This window comes from Ovis aries, chromosome 3 (genome assembly GCF_016772045.2).
Source record: "Ovis aries strain OAR_USU_Benz2616 breed Rambouillet chromosome 3, ARS-UI_Ramb_v3.0, whole genome shotgun sequence".
Taxonomy (NCBI): Eukaryota; Metazoa; Chordata; class Mammalia; order Artiodactyla; family Bovidae; genus Ovis; species Ovis aries.
Window position 1 is genome coordinate 116,216,021 of NC_056056.1, and position 17,423 is coordinate 116,233,443.

Genomic DNA, 17,423 nt, shown 5'->3' on the forward strand with positions numbered 1-17,423 from the left:
GGACTGTGCTGGGAAGACCGCACTGGGGGTAGTTTCATCCATAGGCGTGAGACCACTACCTCTTTACTTTTTAGGATAGATCCATTCTGGCCATAAGACACGCTTTACGTTTATATTTATATTATGGCCTTATAAATATTGGATATTGCCAGATACCTATTTTAGAACCAGGCTTAGGAAGTGCTAAGTGAATTTGCTTTGATTTTAGAAAAACACTTGATGTGTTGCTTAATACGATTAAATTTACTCAAATTTAATTCCTGAACTTTTGTTCTGTTTGTTATTTCTCCTTCAAAATAAGAATGCCACATCCAAACAGTTAACTTGTTATTGAGATGGCATATTAAGAACCTTTTTGACAATTGGTTCTTTAAAGGCTTTGCTCTTAAACTAGTTTCTAAAGATTCATTGTAACACGTAATATAAAAGAGTGATGCGCAGGGCCAGCTAGTGTGAGTGAGTTCCGGTCCCAGCTCCTCTGCTCGCTAGGTCTGTGACATTAGCAGCAATTCATCTTGGTCTCTGTTTCTAGAGCTATGGAAAGCACAGGAACTGCTACACCGGCTTTAAATACTATGGTGCACTTAAACACTGTTTGCCTTTCATTGAGGAAATTCTAAAATGAAATTTTTATACAGATTTGCTTTCAAAAAATTCATCTCTGTATAAATTATTATAGTAGCCATCACTTAGAAGAATCACAATTTATACTCAAGAATATGTACCGAATTATTTGTGAAAGAGGTAGCAAGATGGACCCCCACCGACCCCCCTGCCCAACCCTTGCTATTTCCTTCTATGGGAAAAATCAGCTTTCCTGGCCTGTGTCTCTTGGAAGTTCTGATACATGATTTTGTCTCTCTTAGATACTCTCAGGACATATGGTAAACTTTTGGTGAAACTAGTGTGACAAGTCAGACTCCAGAGCCAGACTTTCTGCTTGGCGATTGTTTCCGTTCTCACAGACCTTGCTGTGCAGCTGGTTTTCTACCTCCAGCAAAACCAGCGCAGTAACGCCAGGGCTGGCCTGCGTGTGCACGGGCCGCTGCATTGCCCTGGCTGGGATGGCCTCAGTCCAAGATCAGCGGTCACCCCCGCCCCTCTGAATTCTCTCTCAGAGCCTTACTCTTAGTCCCTCCCTCTTTGCTGAACCATATGACTTACTTTCTCACAGAACTCTATGGGAAAATAGAGGCTACGTGTGTGCTCCATTTGGTTAAAAGTGAATTTCCATGCAGGAAATGTTGCTTTGTCTAAAATAAGGTCCTGGATTTAACATAAAAAGGGAAGTTTCTCCAAGATTCTGTGAAGCATTACCCAACTGAAACTCTTGTTGCTTAAAAATAAAAATAGCCTGTTCTCTTAATAGGCAGGTCTTTTTGAAGGAAAATGCTGTGTAATCCTATGTGAAAAGGGATATGTATATTTTTGTCCAATGTATTATTACATTTTAAATGAGGGAAATAGCTGTCAGAGCAAAAGATTTGATAATTGATGACAATAATTAAAAACTAGTAAGTGGTTGTTAGAAATTATGTTTAAAAATTTTTAACCATTAAACTCCTAAAAGTAAGCACAGTGAGTATATACTATATATTTCAATATTTCATGACTAAAAAAGAAAGTTGTTACTTTGATAATCAGTTGAAATTGGAGAAAATGTCCTCTTCACTGTTACACAGTATGGGCTTATTCACTATGATTTTTAAAACATATCTGTTGAGTTTTAGAAAATTATTGGTAGAGTTATAGCAGCAACATTTAGAGAATTGGATATCTGTAATGGACCCTCTGACCCCCTTAATCTGGAAAATGTAAAATGTCCTCTAGATGGAGCACCAAGACTTTCCTTTGTTAAGATAAGGAAGTCTTATTTTTGTAAAAGGAACCCCAGGACTTCATTTTAAACAGAAAATAAGGAACTTTTTCTTAACTTTGGCATGTATTACCTGGAAAACCTACTATTCGATGAAGGAGATGTTATATTTCAGGCCATTTATCCTTACACGTAAAGTGTGTTTGACTTTTAATCCTCTAAGTGAGAGCCACCGAGTTCTGGCATATGCATGAGCCAGAAAAGCTGCACATGCTCTCTAAAGATTTGAGTGTGAGTGTGAAGAGGGATGGTGGAGGCTTAGAGCCACAGGGGTCAGGGAACGGCCTTTATTAGACAGAAGCATCTCCAAAGGTGGCTGCAATGTCTGCCGAAGAAGTAAGCATGAATGTGAAATATAGAAAGGCAGCTAGAAGTCACCTAACGCATTCTTCTTATTTTGCCAAAGAAGAAATTGAGACCTAGAGAAGTAAATGTCTTTCTTTTAGCCTGATGCAAATAGATGGGGAAACAATGAAAACAGTAACAGACTTTATTTTCTTGGGCTCCAAAATGATTGCAGATGGTGACTGCAGCTATGAAATTAAAAGACACTTGCTCCTTGGAAGAAAAGCTATGACATACCTAGACAGCATATTAAAAAGCAGAGACATTACTTTGCCAACAAAGGTTCGTCTAGTCAAAGCCTTGGTTTTTCCAGTAGTCATGTATGGATGTGAGAGTTGGACTATAAAGAAAGCTGAGCACCGAAGAAATGATGCTTTTGAACTGTGGTGTTGGAGAAGACTCTTGAGAGTCCCTTGGACAGCAAGGAGATCCAACTAGTCCATCATAAAGGAAATCAGTCCTGAATATTCACTGGAAGGACTGATGCTGAAGCTGAATCTCTAGTACTTTGGCCACCTGATGCGATGAACTGACTCACTGGAAAAAGATCCTGATGCTGGGAAAGATTGAAGGTGGGAAGAGAAGGGGACAACAGAGGATTAGACTGTTGGATGGCATCACTGACTCGATGGAGTTGAGTTTGAGCAAGCTCCAGGTGTTGGTGATGGATAGGGAAACCTGGCGTACTGCAGTCCATGGGGTTGCAAAGAGTAGGACACGACTGAGCAACTAAACTGAACTGAATTAGTGATATCACAGATAAAATTGAATGAAGCTTTGTGGTTTTAGACGTCTAAAAACACATTTTCTTCTAAAACACATTTTCCTTTGGGAATTATGTTCCCAGATGTGTATGGACTCTCACGATGGAAACTGACATGTACCATGAAATTCCTTCTGTATAGCCAAGGTTTAGTCATGTGACCTAGCTTCTGAAGAACTTAAATCTTGAGTAGAGTTTTTTTTTTTTAAAGAAGATAGGAAACAGTGTGAATTCATTTCTTAGGTAACGTTACAATCTAATATACATTTTAAAGCATGATTCTTTTTTCCCCTAGCTTTACTGAGATATTATTGACTTATCGTGTAAGCTTAAAGTGCACAGCATAAGGATTTGAAATCCGTATACATTGTGAAATCTAAGCGTGATTCTTCAACCTTCCTATTAGCTCTGTGAGATGTCCAGTAATCCTTTTGCTTAGGTTGGCCAGAGTTAGTTTCTGATACTTGCAACTAAAGAACCTTGTGATTCCAGGAATTATCATCTACTCAATAATGAACTTTTAAGTTTAAATCACCCAGCAGAGTTGCCTTAACTTGATAATTTAAGAGTATTTAAGACTAATTTGTATAGGAAACATAAAAGCACTCTTATCTAATTGCCTTGACCAGAAACGTAATCAGAATATTATGTTCTAGATCTTTTGAACAATGGCAAAATTTGAATTCTAGTCATTAACCTAACACTATTGTAGTAAATACTTCTTTCCTCAGTAAGAAAAGTTTTCCCTTATGTACTATTATAGTAGAGAATGCTCTAAAATTATATTTAAGATAGCATTTACATTCTTTTCTGATGATAAAAGTAATACAGATTTATTTTGCTCAGGCTTTTTCCTAAAACTAAAAATTATGTAAAATGAATATTGCCTCTTTTCCTGTTAGAAATGAGAAAAAAATCCTCCAAACTGGTAAAGTTGTACAAATAGTAAGCTATAGAAGTATGTGAGTCAGACTAAAAGAACAGTGAAATATTATGGCTGTTGAGATATTTTCCTCGTTCAGATTCCTTCTGAAAAGCATTTGGCTTAACCCTGCTATGTCAAAAATGTGTATAAAAACCTCATTTTTCTTTCTAATGTAATTTCTTTTAATATACCCAGCAACTAATCACTCACTTCCACCCCACCCCCATTGGCTAGTATCTCAGAATATAATTTTTTTAAAAGGAGTTTGATGTTTATAAAAGTTTCTTAGGCTGTTATAACTAATCTTTGGAATGATGCAGTATGATATGAGTTATGACCTGACAAGTGCCATGTTTTAACAATGAAATCTGCTGGAAACAGGCCATTCTTATCTTAATGACGTTTTAAGACAAAACTTGCAGTTTGGCTCACGTTGTGAAACGGGGAAAGAATGCTCCAAAGCCTGAGAGCAGGCACACTGCCTTTCCAAAGTGCGCCAGCAGAGGGCTTTCTGGGCTTGCTGCGCGTGCCTTGTTAATGGCAAATTTATAGTGCAATTGAAGAAAAATTACCTCGTACAATATATAAACTCAGATTAAAGGGAAATCAATTTCCTAGATATAAGCTACCTAGCTAGATAGAGAGGCTGGTTGTAGATTGAAATTTATATGATTTATTTCAAGCTAATGTTTGACTCTTTGATGTAACATTCTTTGGAAGGTTGCAGTGTGTTAATCAGGGAGAAGTGCACACTGTGGGGTCCACTGTGATTAGATTTTGCTACAGGCAGTGTCTTGCTGTGACTTACACTGTAGTGGCACTGGAACCAGGTCCTACTGACTCAGGAAAGACTATTATTAAATTTGCAGGAATTTAATGAGTCAGACATGAAATTAAAAGACGCTCACTCCTTGGAAGAAAAGCTATGGCTAATCTTGACAGCATATTAAAAAGCAGAGACATCACTTGGCTGGCAAAGGTCCATATGGTCAAAGCTATGGTTTTTCCAATAGCTATGTACGGATGTGAGAGTTGGACTGTAAAGAAGGCTGAGCGCTGAAGAATTGAAGCTTCTGAAGTGTGGTGCTGGAGAAGACTCTTGAGAGTTCCTTGCACTGCAAGGAGATCAAACCAGTCAATCCTAAAGGAGCTCAAACCTGGATATTCACCCTCTGCTGGCTTACTTTTGAAAGCCAATGTGTCTGCTCTGAGGCTTTGGACCATTCTTTTCCCCTGTTTCACAACTTGAGCCAAACTGCAAATTTTGTCTTAAAACATCATTAAGATAAGAATGGCCTGTTTCCAGTATATTTCATTGTTAAAACATGACACGTCTGTTTATAAATCATATCATACTGTATTATTCCAAAGATTAGTTATTCAGTTCAGTTCAGTTCAGTCGTGTCCGACTCTTTGCGACCCCATGAATCGCAGCGTGCCAGGCCTCCCTGTCCATCACCAGCTCCTGGAGTTCACTCGGACTCACATCCATCGAGTCAGTGATGCCATCCAGCCATCTCATCCTCTGTCGTCCCCTTCTCCTCCTGCCCCCAATCCCTCCCAGCATCAGAGTCTTTTCCAATGAGTCATCTCTTCGCATGAGGTGGCCAAAGTACTGGAGCTTCAGCTTTAGCATCCTTCCTTCCAAAGAAATCCCAGGGTTGATCTCCTTCTGAATGGACTGGTTGGATCTCCTTGCAGTTCAAGGGACTCTCAAGAGTCTTCTCCAATACCACAGTTCAAAAGCGCTCAGCTTTCTTCACAGTTCAACTCTCACATCCATTCATGACCACAGGAAAAATCATAGCCTTGACTTCTTCCAAGGAGTAAGCATCTTTTAATTTCATGGCTGCAGTCACCATCTGCAGTGATTTTGGAGCCAAAAAACCTAAAGTCTGACACTTCTACTGTTTTCCCATCTATTTCCTATGAAGTGATGGGACCAGATGCCATGATCTTTGTTTTCTGAATGTTGAGCTTTAAGCCAACTTTCTCACTCTCCTCTTTCACTTTCATCAAGAGGCTTTTTAGTTCCTCTTCACTTTCTGCCATAAGGGTGGTGTCATCTGCATATCTGAGGTTATTGATATTTCTCCCGGCAATCTTGATTCCAGCTTATGTTTCTTCCAGTCCAGCGTTTCTCATGATGTACTCTACATAAAAGTTAAATAGGCAGGGTGACAATATACAGCCTTGACGTACTCCTTTTCCTGTTTGGAACCAGTCTGTTGTTCCATGTCCAGTTCTAACTGTTGCTTCCTGACCTGCATACAGATTTCTCAAGAGGCAGGTTATGTGGTCTGGTATTCCCATCTGTTTCAGAATTTTCCACAGTTTATTGTGGTCCACACAGTCAAAGGCTTTGGCATAGTCAATAAAGCAGAAATAGATGTTTTTCTGGAATTCTCTTGCTTTTCCATGATCCAGCGGATATTGGCAATTCGATCTCTGGTTCCTCTGCCTTTTCTAAAACCAGCTTGAACATCAGGAAGTTCACAGTTCACGTATTCCTGAAGCCTGGCTTGGAGAATTTTGAGCATTACTTCACTGGCATGTGAGATGAGTGCTGTTGTGCGGTAGTTTGAGCATTCTTTGGAATTGCCTTTCTTTGGGATTGGAATGAAAACTGACCATTTCCAGTCCTGTGGCCACTGCTGAGTTTTCCAAATGTGCTGGCATATTGAATGCAGCACTTTCACAGCATCATCTTTCAGGATTTGAAACAGCTCAACTGGAATTCCATCACCTCCACTAGCTTTGTTCGTAGTGATGCTTTCTAAGGCCCACTTGACTTCACATTCCAAGATGTCTGGCTCTAGATTAGTGATCACACCATCATGACTATCTGGGTCATGAAGATCTTTTTTGTATAGTTCTTCCATGTATTCTTGCCACCTCTTCTTTATAAACATCAAACTCCTTTTAAAAATTGTATTCTGTGATACTAGGGGTGGAAGTGGGTGATTATTTGCTGGGAAGGACTGATGCTGAAGCTGAAACTCCGACACTTTGGCCACCTGATGCGAATAGCCAACTCACTGGAAAAGGTCCTGATGCTGGGAAAGATTGAAGGCACGAGGAAAAGGGGATGACAGAGGATGAGATAGTTGGATGGCATCATTGACTCAATAGCCATGTGTTTGAGCAAACTCAGGGAGACAGTGAGGGAGAGGGAAGCCTGGCCTGTTGCAGTCCATGGGGTTGCAAAGAATCTGACATGATGTAGTGACGTAACAACAAAAATTAGTCAGTTGGTTTCACATTTGTAGCTCAAAATTGGCAATGGTGGGAGTATTTACATGATGGAAATCTGCAAACACTCTAAATCTGGGCCCTCCTTTCCCCGCTGAACTGGTTGATAAACATTTACCAGCACATCACAGGATGTATTGATTTGAAAAAAGGGGAGATTTTCTTGAGAATCATGCGGTCTCACACCATTTTCGTGCCCATACATGTCGCCTCTGTCCAGCTTGGGTGAGTGCACAGAAAGTCATTCCTGAAGATTTGGTTTCAGTGTATTCAGTATTGGGAGGTCGGTCTGGCTCTTGCTCCACCATCAGGTAGGTGGGGTTCGGAGATGGCTCTGGAATACCTCTGGGGTTTGCTGGGGAGGGGGCTGGGCAGGTGAGGCAGTGAATGCAGGCCTCCGAGTGTCTGTGAGCACTGGACTGCCGCCCCTCTCCCCTCATCCGTTGTTTATTTTCTCCCCTCTGATATTTCACAGGATGTAGTAAATGAGATTGTCCCAAGTGAGGTTAACCTGTCTTAGTTCTGTCTTGTAAAATGCTGTAACCTTTCTGCTTCACATTTCACATGCCATTTGGCATTGATGTAATCATATTATTTATAAATGTGGTGGGGCCTCAGTTTTATGAACACCACATACAGACGTGCAATAAAAAATTAAATTCTTAATTTTTTTCTGTAGCTGACCTTATTATGAACACCATCCAGGGCTTCTCCTTGGTTGGCTTAGGTTAATGTCCTGCAGACTTCCATTTCCTTCCCCAGCTGGCATCTGGGTGTGGGGGTGCACTTGTTTGGACTGTCTGTGGGACACTGACTCTGAGATTCGTGCAGCGTTCTCTGAACTAGTGCAGGTCTCTGCTGGGAGTCGCTGGTCTGGACTTCTCAGCGGTCTTTGCTATACAATCAATCTTATCCCTCGTGTTTTTCTGATGTTTGCAGCTGCTGATGGAAGGTTCTGAAACTCTTGTCTTGTTCCTCTGGTTGTTTTCTCTGATGATACTGGGCTCTGCTTCAGCTCTCACTGGCTTTGAGAATACTTTAAAGTCTGAAAGTATGGTCATGCAGTCCAACCCGCAGACTTCAGCTTCTGAGGTAGTTCAGATAACTACCGTCTTGAAGGTTCTGAAGTCAGCCTCTCCACAACCTTCTGCAGCATTCCCGCGGAGGCCTGGTCTCGTTGTCAAGTGGCATCTATCCAGTGGCTGGGAGAACTCCACTCAGTTCCTCCCTTGACTTATTCCAGCTTCGCTTCTACCTTCAGCATGACCTTTGTGGAGCCACCTTCTTTCCTACCATTGATTCTTTCTCCTCCCCACAGTCTTTCTGGATATGCGTGATGACCTGTAACTTTTTCCTCTTGCCACATTGGGAACCCTATATAAAACTCTATGACCCAGTGCCTTAGTCCTGCCTCTTAATATGTAACAGTGGGAGATAAGTGTCTATAGTATAGAAAATCTCCTTCTTTATTGGAAAAGCTTGGCTTTTAAATTTATTATCTTTTTACAGACAAAATATCCTATTTTGCAATGGCACCCCACTCCAGTACTCTTGCCTGGAAAATCCCATGGACGGGGGAGCTTGGTAGGCTGCAGTCCATGGGGTCGCTAAGAGTCGGACACGACTGAGCGACTTCACTTTCACTTTTCTCTTTCATGCATTGGAGAAGGAAATGGCAACCCACTCCAGTGTTCTTGCCTGGAGAATCCCAGGGACGGCAGAGCCTGGTGGGCTGCTGTCAATGGGGTCGCACAGAGTCGGACACAACTGAAGCGACTTAGCAGCAGCAGTAGCAGTAGGCTTGAAACTGAACATTACGTTTTCCCCTTTTCCCTCTGAATAATATGAAATCCCAAATGCGGATGTACACCTCCTTCTAACGTGGAAAGGGTCATACACATAAAATTGCAAAAGAGTAAAACATATAATTGATAACACATTTAAAACATTATCCCCGTTACGTACTTGTCACTTGGCTCACCCTCTGGGTTATACGCTTCATGAAAGAAGGCTCTCCTACGGCTCAAGAACTGTTCTTTCCTTTTTTTTTTTTTTAATTAAAAATTTTTTCTCTCAGCCATGCCGAATGGCTTGTGGGGTCTTAGTTTCCTGAGCAGGGATTGAGCCTGGGTCCACAGCAGTGAAGCCACTGGACCACCAGGGTACTCCCCCAAAGCTGTTCTCTTTTGAGCAGCCTCTTAGGGTTTGTGTTTTTAGTAACTCCCTCTTTGCCGTTTTATCCCTATCAATTCTTAAATAAGTAAATGTATCCCTTTAAATAAGCAACTGTATCCCTTTAAATAAGCAAACAAGAAACTCTACATGGGCTTCACATAGGGCCAAACTTGCTTTCCCTCTAGAGTTTCCTGTCTCTAGAGACATCACCACCCACTCAGTCTTGCCAGATAATATCATCCTTTACACCTTCTTTCCTCTCCTGCCCCATGGCTGATTAACCAGCAAATTTTATTTCTCTACTTACAAATGTTTCTTGAATTAACTTCTTTTTCTCACTTCTCACATCTTTCACCCTAGTCCAAATTACTATCATCTCCTAACACACACACACACACACACACACACATATATATATATAAAATCCTGTTTATGTTACTCCTTTGCTTCAAACTCTCCACTACTTTCTATTCTTCTGAAGATAAAGTCTTTATTGTTGTTCAGTCCCTCAGTCGTGTCCAACTCTGTGACCCCATGGACTGCAGCATGCCAGGCTTCCCTGTCCTTCCCCATCTCCCAGAGTTTGCTCAGACTTATGTCCATTGAGTCGATGATGCTATCTAAACATCTCATGCTCTGTTGTCCCTTTCTCCTGCCCTCAATCTTTCCCAGCACCAGGGACTTTTCCAGTGACCTGGCTCTTCTCATCAGGTGGCCAAAGTATTGGAGCTTCACCTTCAGCATCTGTCCTTCCAATGAATATGTAAGGTTGATTTCCTTTAGGATTGACTGCTTTGATCTCCTTGCTGTCCAAGGGACTCTCAAGAGTTTTCTCCAGCACCACAGTTCAAAAGCGTAAAAATTCTTACTTTTCTTCTTCCCAAAGTGCTTGAATGACCTTGCTTTTCTGCTTCCAGATCTCAACCTTGCTTTCTTCTCTCCCTGGCTCACTCTGCCCAGAGGCACTAAAGCTTTTATTTCTTCAAATGTTCTGTTCTCTCTCCTTCTTAAGGCATCTACATAAGCTGTTTTTTTCTGCTTGGTAAAGCCTTGATTCTGTCTGATTAACTCCAGTTCTCAATTTAAAAGTAACCTTCTCTTAGAAGTCCCTTCTGACCCTCCCCTTTCCTGAAAGTCTCTTTCAAGACATCTTGCGCTTTCTTTAAGAGCACGTATTGCAATTGCAATTGAATAATTTCATAATTATCTTAATGTTTTTTTTTTTACCTCACTGAAGAAAGAGACCATCATATTCATTTTTCTGTTTTCTTTTTTTTTTTTTTTTTTTGCCTAGAATTATAGTGTCCTTCAACCGTGAACTTCCAGATGTTTAAGCTGGTTTTAGAAAAGGCAGAAGAACCAGAGATCAAATTGGCAACATCCTCTGGATCATGGAAAAAGCAAGAGAGTTCCAGAAAAACATCTATTTCTGCTTTATTGACTATGCCAAAGCCTTTGACTGTGTGGATCACAATAAACTGTGGAAAATTCTGAAAGAGATGGGAATACCAGACCACCTGACCTGCCTCTTGAGAAACCTATATGCAGGTCAGGAAGCAACAGTTTAGAACTGGACATGGAACAACTGACTGGTTCCAAATAGGAAAAGGAGTACATCAAGGCTGTATATTGTCACCCTGCTTATTTAACTTATATGTAGAATACATCATGAGAAATGCTGGACTGGAAGAAGCACAAGCTGGAATCAAGATTTCCAGGAGAAATATCAATAACCTCAGATATGCAGATGATACCAACCTTATGGCAGAAAGTGAAGAAGAACTAAAAAGCCTCTTGATGAAAGTGAAAGAGGAGAGCAAAAAAGTTGGCTTAAAGCTCAACATTCAGAAAATGAAGATTATGGCATCCGGTCCCATCACTTCATGGAAATTAGATGGGGGAAACAGTGGAAACAGTGTCAGCCTTTATTTTTTTGGGTTCCAAAAATCACTGCAGATAATGATTTCAGCCATGAAATTAAAAGACACCTACTCTTTGGAAGGAAAGTTATGACCAACCTAGATAGCATATTAAAAAGCAGAGACATCAGGATGGGGAACATGTGTATACCCATGGCAGATTCATGTTGATGTATGGCAAAACCAATACAATATTGTAAAGTAATCAGCCTCCAATTAAAATAAATAAATTTAAATTAAAAAATAAAAAAAAAATCAGAGACATTACTTTGCCAACAAAGGTCTGTCTAGTCAAGGCTCTGGGTTTTCCAGTGGTCATGTATGGATGTGAGAGTTGGACTGTGAAGAAAGCTGAGTGCCGAAGAATTGATGCTTTTGAACTGTGGTGTTGGAGAAGACTCTTGAGAGTCTCTTGGACTGCAAGGAGATCCAACCAGTCCATTCTAAAGGAGATCAGTCCTGGGTGTTCTTTGGAAGGACTGATGCTAAAGCTGAAACTCCAATACTTTGGCCACCTCATGCGAAGAGCTGACTCGTTGGAAAAGACTCTGATGCTGGGAGGGATTAGGGGCAGGAGGAGAAGGGGACGACAGAGAATGAGATGGCTGGATGGCATCACCGACTGGATGGACATGAGTTTGGATGAATTCCGGGAGTTGGTGATGGACAGGGAGGCCTGGCGTGCTGCAATTCATGGGGTCGCAAAGAGTCGGACACAACTGAGCGACTGAACTGACTGAACTGATAGTGCCCTTTAATTATAGTGCCCATCAATGAAGAGATGCTTTGAGTGTTTTATCTTTATATGTTTTATCTTCATACTAGCTAACATAGTGTTTTATCCCCAGTAAATGTCCTAAAACTTATACCAATAAATACTTATTTTCTCTATATTTCCCCCTCTGCCTCTTGCTATCTTCTCATCCATAGGAAAAGGAGAGTTCTTTGTGAGATATTTCTGTGAAGATTGAAGCAATCAAATTCAAACCAAGAAGTAAGCCAGGTGTTAGATTCTGAAATATTGAATTCAATTTCATGTAGCAGTTTGAAACTTTTAAGTCTCAGAGAAAACTCTCTCTTTTTATGTCTCTTAAAAAGTCATCAGAGACTTTTAAAGAAAATGTCCTTTGGAATTTCCAATGGATCTCAGTTGCTAGCAGTTTGCTATCAGAGACTTTTTTTTAAAATGTCCTTTGGACCTTCTAATGGATCTCAGTTGCCTCCAGGAGCAAGTCCCTTGTATTTAGCATGGAATATAAGGCTTTTCATGATCTGGACTTTGCCTCCCTTCCTCGCTTCATTTTCAACACACTTCATCCTGCCCACCAATCCTGCCTACCAGACCCAAGCATCAGGAAAGGGAGATGATCATCAACATCATTATTACCATCCCCACTAACAATATTTGTTAGGAATTAGTTTGTATCAAACTAATTAGTTTGTATCAAACTGTGCGAGGGCTTGTGGGGACATATAAAGATGTAAGTCAGAACCACAGCTCTCAATCACCTCTTAATCTAATAGAAGTGACAAATATGGAAGGTAAATTGCAATATAAATTAGTTTAATAGCAAGTGCCAAATAGTGGTTGAGAGCAGGAGTGCAGTTTCCTGAGACGCTAACAAGTGTTCTGCTCTGGTTTTATCTTTCCTCAAATAAATGTGACTCTGGGAGGAGATACTTAATGTTCTGCCCACCTCTTCGAAGATAAGTCCTATGATTTATCCACTGCTTTGTGTAATCGTCCTTCTTCCTCATCTTCAAAATTATTGCAATCATAATCTGAGTTCAGGATACAAAGGAACGGATATTTGTCAGTGACCAACGGGGCCTCATCCAAGACTCCTTGAGCCCTTCGCTCACTAACTTTACAAAGTCCGCTTAGATGTGGAGAGCAATGCTTGGATTCATTCACATGGTGGAGTTAACGAGATCCGTTGGACAATGCCAGGCATTAAAACGCAAAAGAAAAGAGCCTTTGAAAACTCCACTTCCCTCAGGGTCTTATAGCAGAGGCATATAGTAATTAACAAATAGCTTTGAGACAAGGAGGAAAGGAAATGGTTAAACTGTGTTCCATGCCCTTGAAACCCGAGAGTAGGTGAGACCCACCAGTAAATATATGATAATATGTTGTTCTGAGAGCAATGACAGTGGTATGGACGATGGGACTGAGCACCTTATTACTGGAGAAAGGCTACACAGTAGAGGCGATGTTTAAATTTAATCTAGAAGATGAGTGAAAATTAGCTTTGGGAATTCCCTGGTGGTCCAGTGGTGAGGATTCTATAATTTCACTGCCAAGGGCCCAGATTCAATCTCTGGTTGGGGAACTAAGATCCCATAAGCTGTGTGGTATGGGGGGAAAAAACTCAAGAATTAGCTTTGTTCTACCAGAAAAGCGTGGAAATTAGGTCCCCTATGTCTACTCCTGTGTGTCGTCCCATCTGTTTTCCCAGAAGTAGTAGTTCTTAGGCATAACCTGTGAAGAAAAGTGAAACTGGGTACTTTCTTGCAGCCTGGTGAAAGACCACCCTGAAGAGGAAGCCCTCCCAAGTGCCACCAAGGACAGACCACATCACCACCTCTAACTGCTCTACTGAAGCACTGAGCTTTTACTAATTCCTCTAAATGATGCTCTAATATTGTTGCAAATAACTAACAACCCCAAATCTTAATGGCACAGTACACATTTATTTTTTTGGACCACGTGAATCAGCTCTTTGAGGCCATTTTATGCTGGAATCTTCTCTATACATTTCCTCATTCTCCTTGGACTAGTGGCGATCCAGGACATATTCTTTGTCTGAGGGATGGTGCAAATGCAAGGGAACAATCCAAAACTCTGAAGTACATGTAACATCTCAGCTGGAGTTATGTCTGCTAACATTATATTGGCCAGAGAGTCATGTGACCAATTTCAAACATCAATGTTAAGGGCAAATACACTTCTACTACTCCAGTGAGAGGTCCTGCAAAAACACACAGAAAAGAGAAGACATATGATTCTGTAACTCGGAGAATATGAATGAAGAACTGGAAACAATAATCTACCCAAGGGTGTGCCTACCTGCTATCTGCATATACCACATAATTTTTAGATGAAAGCCTTCACCTCCAAGCTACAGTGCTGAAAAATGTCTCTCGAATCCCGTCTTATCACAATTTCCCTGTGTCATTGAAGTTGCCACGGCGTCTACCAGTGGAGTCCTGTGAAAGAAGTATAACCTAGAGGTTCTCCTGGATCTGACCCTCAGATGGCAGGAGAATAGCTGTATTCAGCACACTGCTTGGTGAAAACTATTTCATGTTGCCTTACTTCTGTTTCTCTGGGGGTTATCACTCATAACTCTCATCTCCCTCTCTTATTTAATATTTTCCAAGAAGGCTTTTTGAGGAAAATGTAACATCTTTGGGTACATATACATCCTAGTTCTCCAGTTTTTTCCTGTCTAAGCAGATAGTTTGGGAACCTTGGAATAGTAGACCACACCTAATTTTAGTATTTCTTAGAGTTATGGCAGAAAGTGAAGAAGAGCTAAAGAGCCTCTTGATGAAAGTGAAAGAGGAGAGTGAAAAAGTTGGCTTAAAGCTCAACATTCAGAAAACTAAAATCAAGGCATGCGGTTCTGTCACTTCATGGAAAATAGATGGAAAAACAGTAGAAACAGGCAGACTTTATTTTGGGGGCTCCAAAATCACTGCAGATGGTGACTGCAGCCATGAAATTAAAAGACGCTTACTCCTTGGAAGAAAAGTTATGACCAACCTAGATAGCATATTAAAAACCAGAGACATTACTTTGCCAACAAAGGTCTGTCTAGTCAAGGCTATGGTTTTTCCAGTGGTCATGTATGGATGTGAGAGTTGGACTATAAAGAAAGCTGAGCGCCAAAGAATTGATGCTTTTGAACTGTGGTGTTGGAGAAGACTCTTGAGACTCTTGGACTGCAAGGAGATCCAACAAGTCCATCGTAAAGGAGATCAGCCCTGGGTGTTCATTGGAAGGACTGATGTTGAAACTGAAACTCCAACACTTTGGCCACCTGATGCAAAGAACTGACTCGTTTGAAAAGACCCTGATGCTGGGGAGGATTGAAGGCAGGAGGAGAAGGGGATGACAGCGGATGAGATGGCTAGATGGCATCACCAACTCAATGGACATGAGTTTGAGTAAACTTTGGGAGTTGGTGATGGACAGGGAGGCCTGGCGTGCTGCAGTCCATGGGGTCTCAAAGAGTCAGACACGACTGAGAGATTGAACTGAACTGAACAGTTAATAGGAGGTCATTCCCAAGATCTGTAGTTGGCAAGCTAGAGACCTGGAGGGCCAATGGTATAGTTCTTGTCCAATTCTGAATCCGAAGGCAGAAGAAGACACATGAAAAAATAAAAAAAAATAAAAAAAAAAAAAAAAAAAAAAAAATAAAAAACTTAAAAAAAAAAAAAAAAAAGAAGAAGACACATGTCCCAGTTCAAAACAGTCAGGCAGAGACAATGAATCCTTCCTTACTTGCCTTTTTATTCTATCAGTTCTCCAGTGGGTTGGAAGAGGCCCACCCACTCTGGGGAGGGCAATCTGCTTTGTTCAGTCTACCAATTCACATGTTAATCTCATCCAGAAATACCTTCACAGACACAGTCAAAATACTATTGATATTTAACTGAATACCTGGGCATCCTGTGGTTCTGTCAAGTTAACACGTAAAATCAGCTATGGTCATCCTCCATTTTCTTAGTTCCTCTGTTTCACTTATGGATCATTGCATGTCATGGAATAAAACCCTAACCAAGTTAACTCAAGTAAAAAGGAAGTGATGGGGTAGATGTAGTCATGGAAACTAAAAACGCCATCACTTTCTCTGCTTCCTTTGGAACATCTGTTCCATTCTCCTGTTTCTTTTTGCAGAATAGCTTTCTTTGCTTATGTAACATGTCCATGACTGGAAAATAGCTGCCATCTCTAATCATGTGTGACCAAAATGTTCCAGGGCCCACAGCCTTATGACAACATGTGACTTTAGTCTCTATGATTTGTGTTTCAATACCTGAGAAAGAGAACTGGATCCATTGTAGAACCACCATGTATTATTTTGTTTAGCATCCAGTGCCTGTCCCAGGGACGGGGGCGCCTAGTGGGCTGCCGTCTCTGGGGTCACACAGAGTCAGACACGATTGAAGCAACTTAGCAGCAGCAGCAGCAGCAGCAGCCTGTCCCTAGTGGCCAGAGAATGTAAGTGCATGTTAGTTCCTATTGCTGCTGTAACAAATTACCACAGACTTAATGGCTAAAAACAACACAAGTTTGTTATCTTTTGGTTCTGGAGGTCAGAAATCTGAAATGAGTTTCACTGGGCTAGAATCAAGATGTTGGCAGAGCTGCATTCCTTCTGGAAGCTCTAGGAGAGAATCTTTTCCATTGCCTGCTTCTAGAAGCTCCTTGAAATCCATGGCTTGTGGCTGCTTCATCCCTCTTTGAATCTCTCCTGCACTCTAATTCTTTTGATTTCTGCTTTCACTCATAAGGACTCAGCGGTTACATTGGGCCCACAGGGAATTAAATTAGCTAACTTCATTTCATCTATAAATCTCTTTTGCAGTGTAAGCCAAAATTCACAAGCTCTGGAAATTAGGATGTGGATGTCTTTGGGGAGCCATTCCACCTATCATAGTGAGAGTTGCAAAGATATGATCCCACTGGAGCAGAAGCTATGTAGCCTCTGGGAGGAATTCCTCTGCATAAGAAGTGTGGAAAGAGGAGGAAGCAAGTTAGCAAAATAACAGACCCATTTCATCTTCCCAAACAAGGGACTGTTTACTAGTAGGTGATGAGGCTGGCCCTCCACCTCCACTTAATTTTTCCAACCTCTGTTTTGTTCTCCTCCAGGGGATCTGTCAGTGTCTCCATATTTGTAATTCACTTGCATTTCTTTTTTTGGAATAGAATGGACTAGTTTGATATTAATCTCCCCAAAGGTAGATTCCCTTTTACAACACAAATGCCTAACCTCCTTAGATTCATGGATCAGAAAACACTGGATGCAATGGAGCTGGGTTTGGGAATCCGTGCTTATAATATACTCCCTAGGTGATTCTTGCGTACACCAAAGTTTGAGAACCACCACTGTATTCTACAGTAAAGTTGATAAACTTATCTTGTTAGAAGAG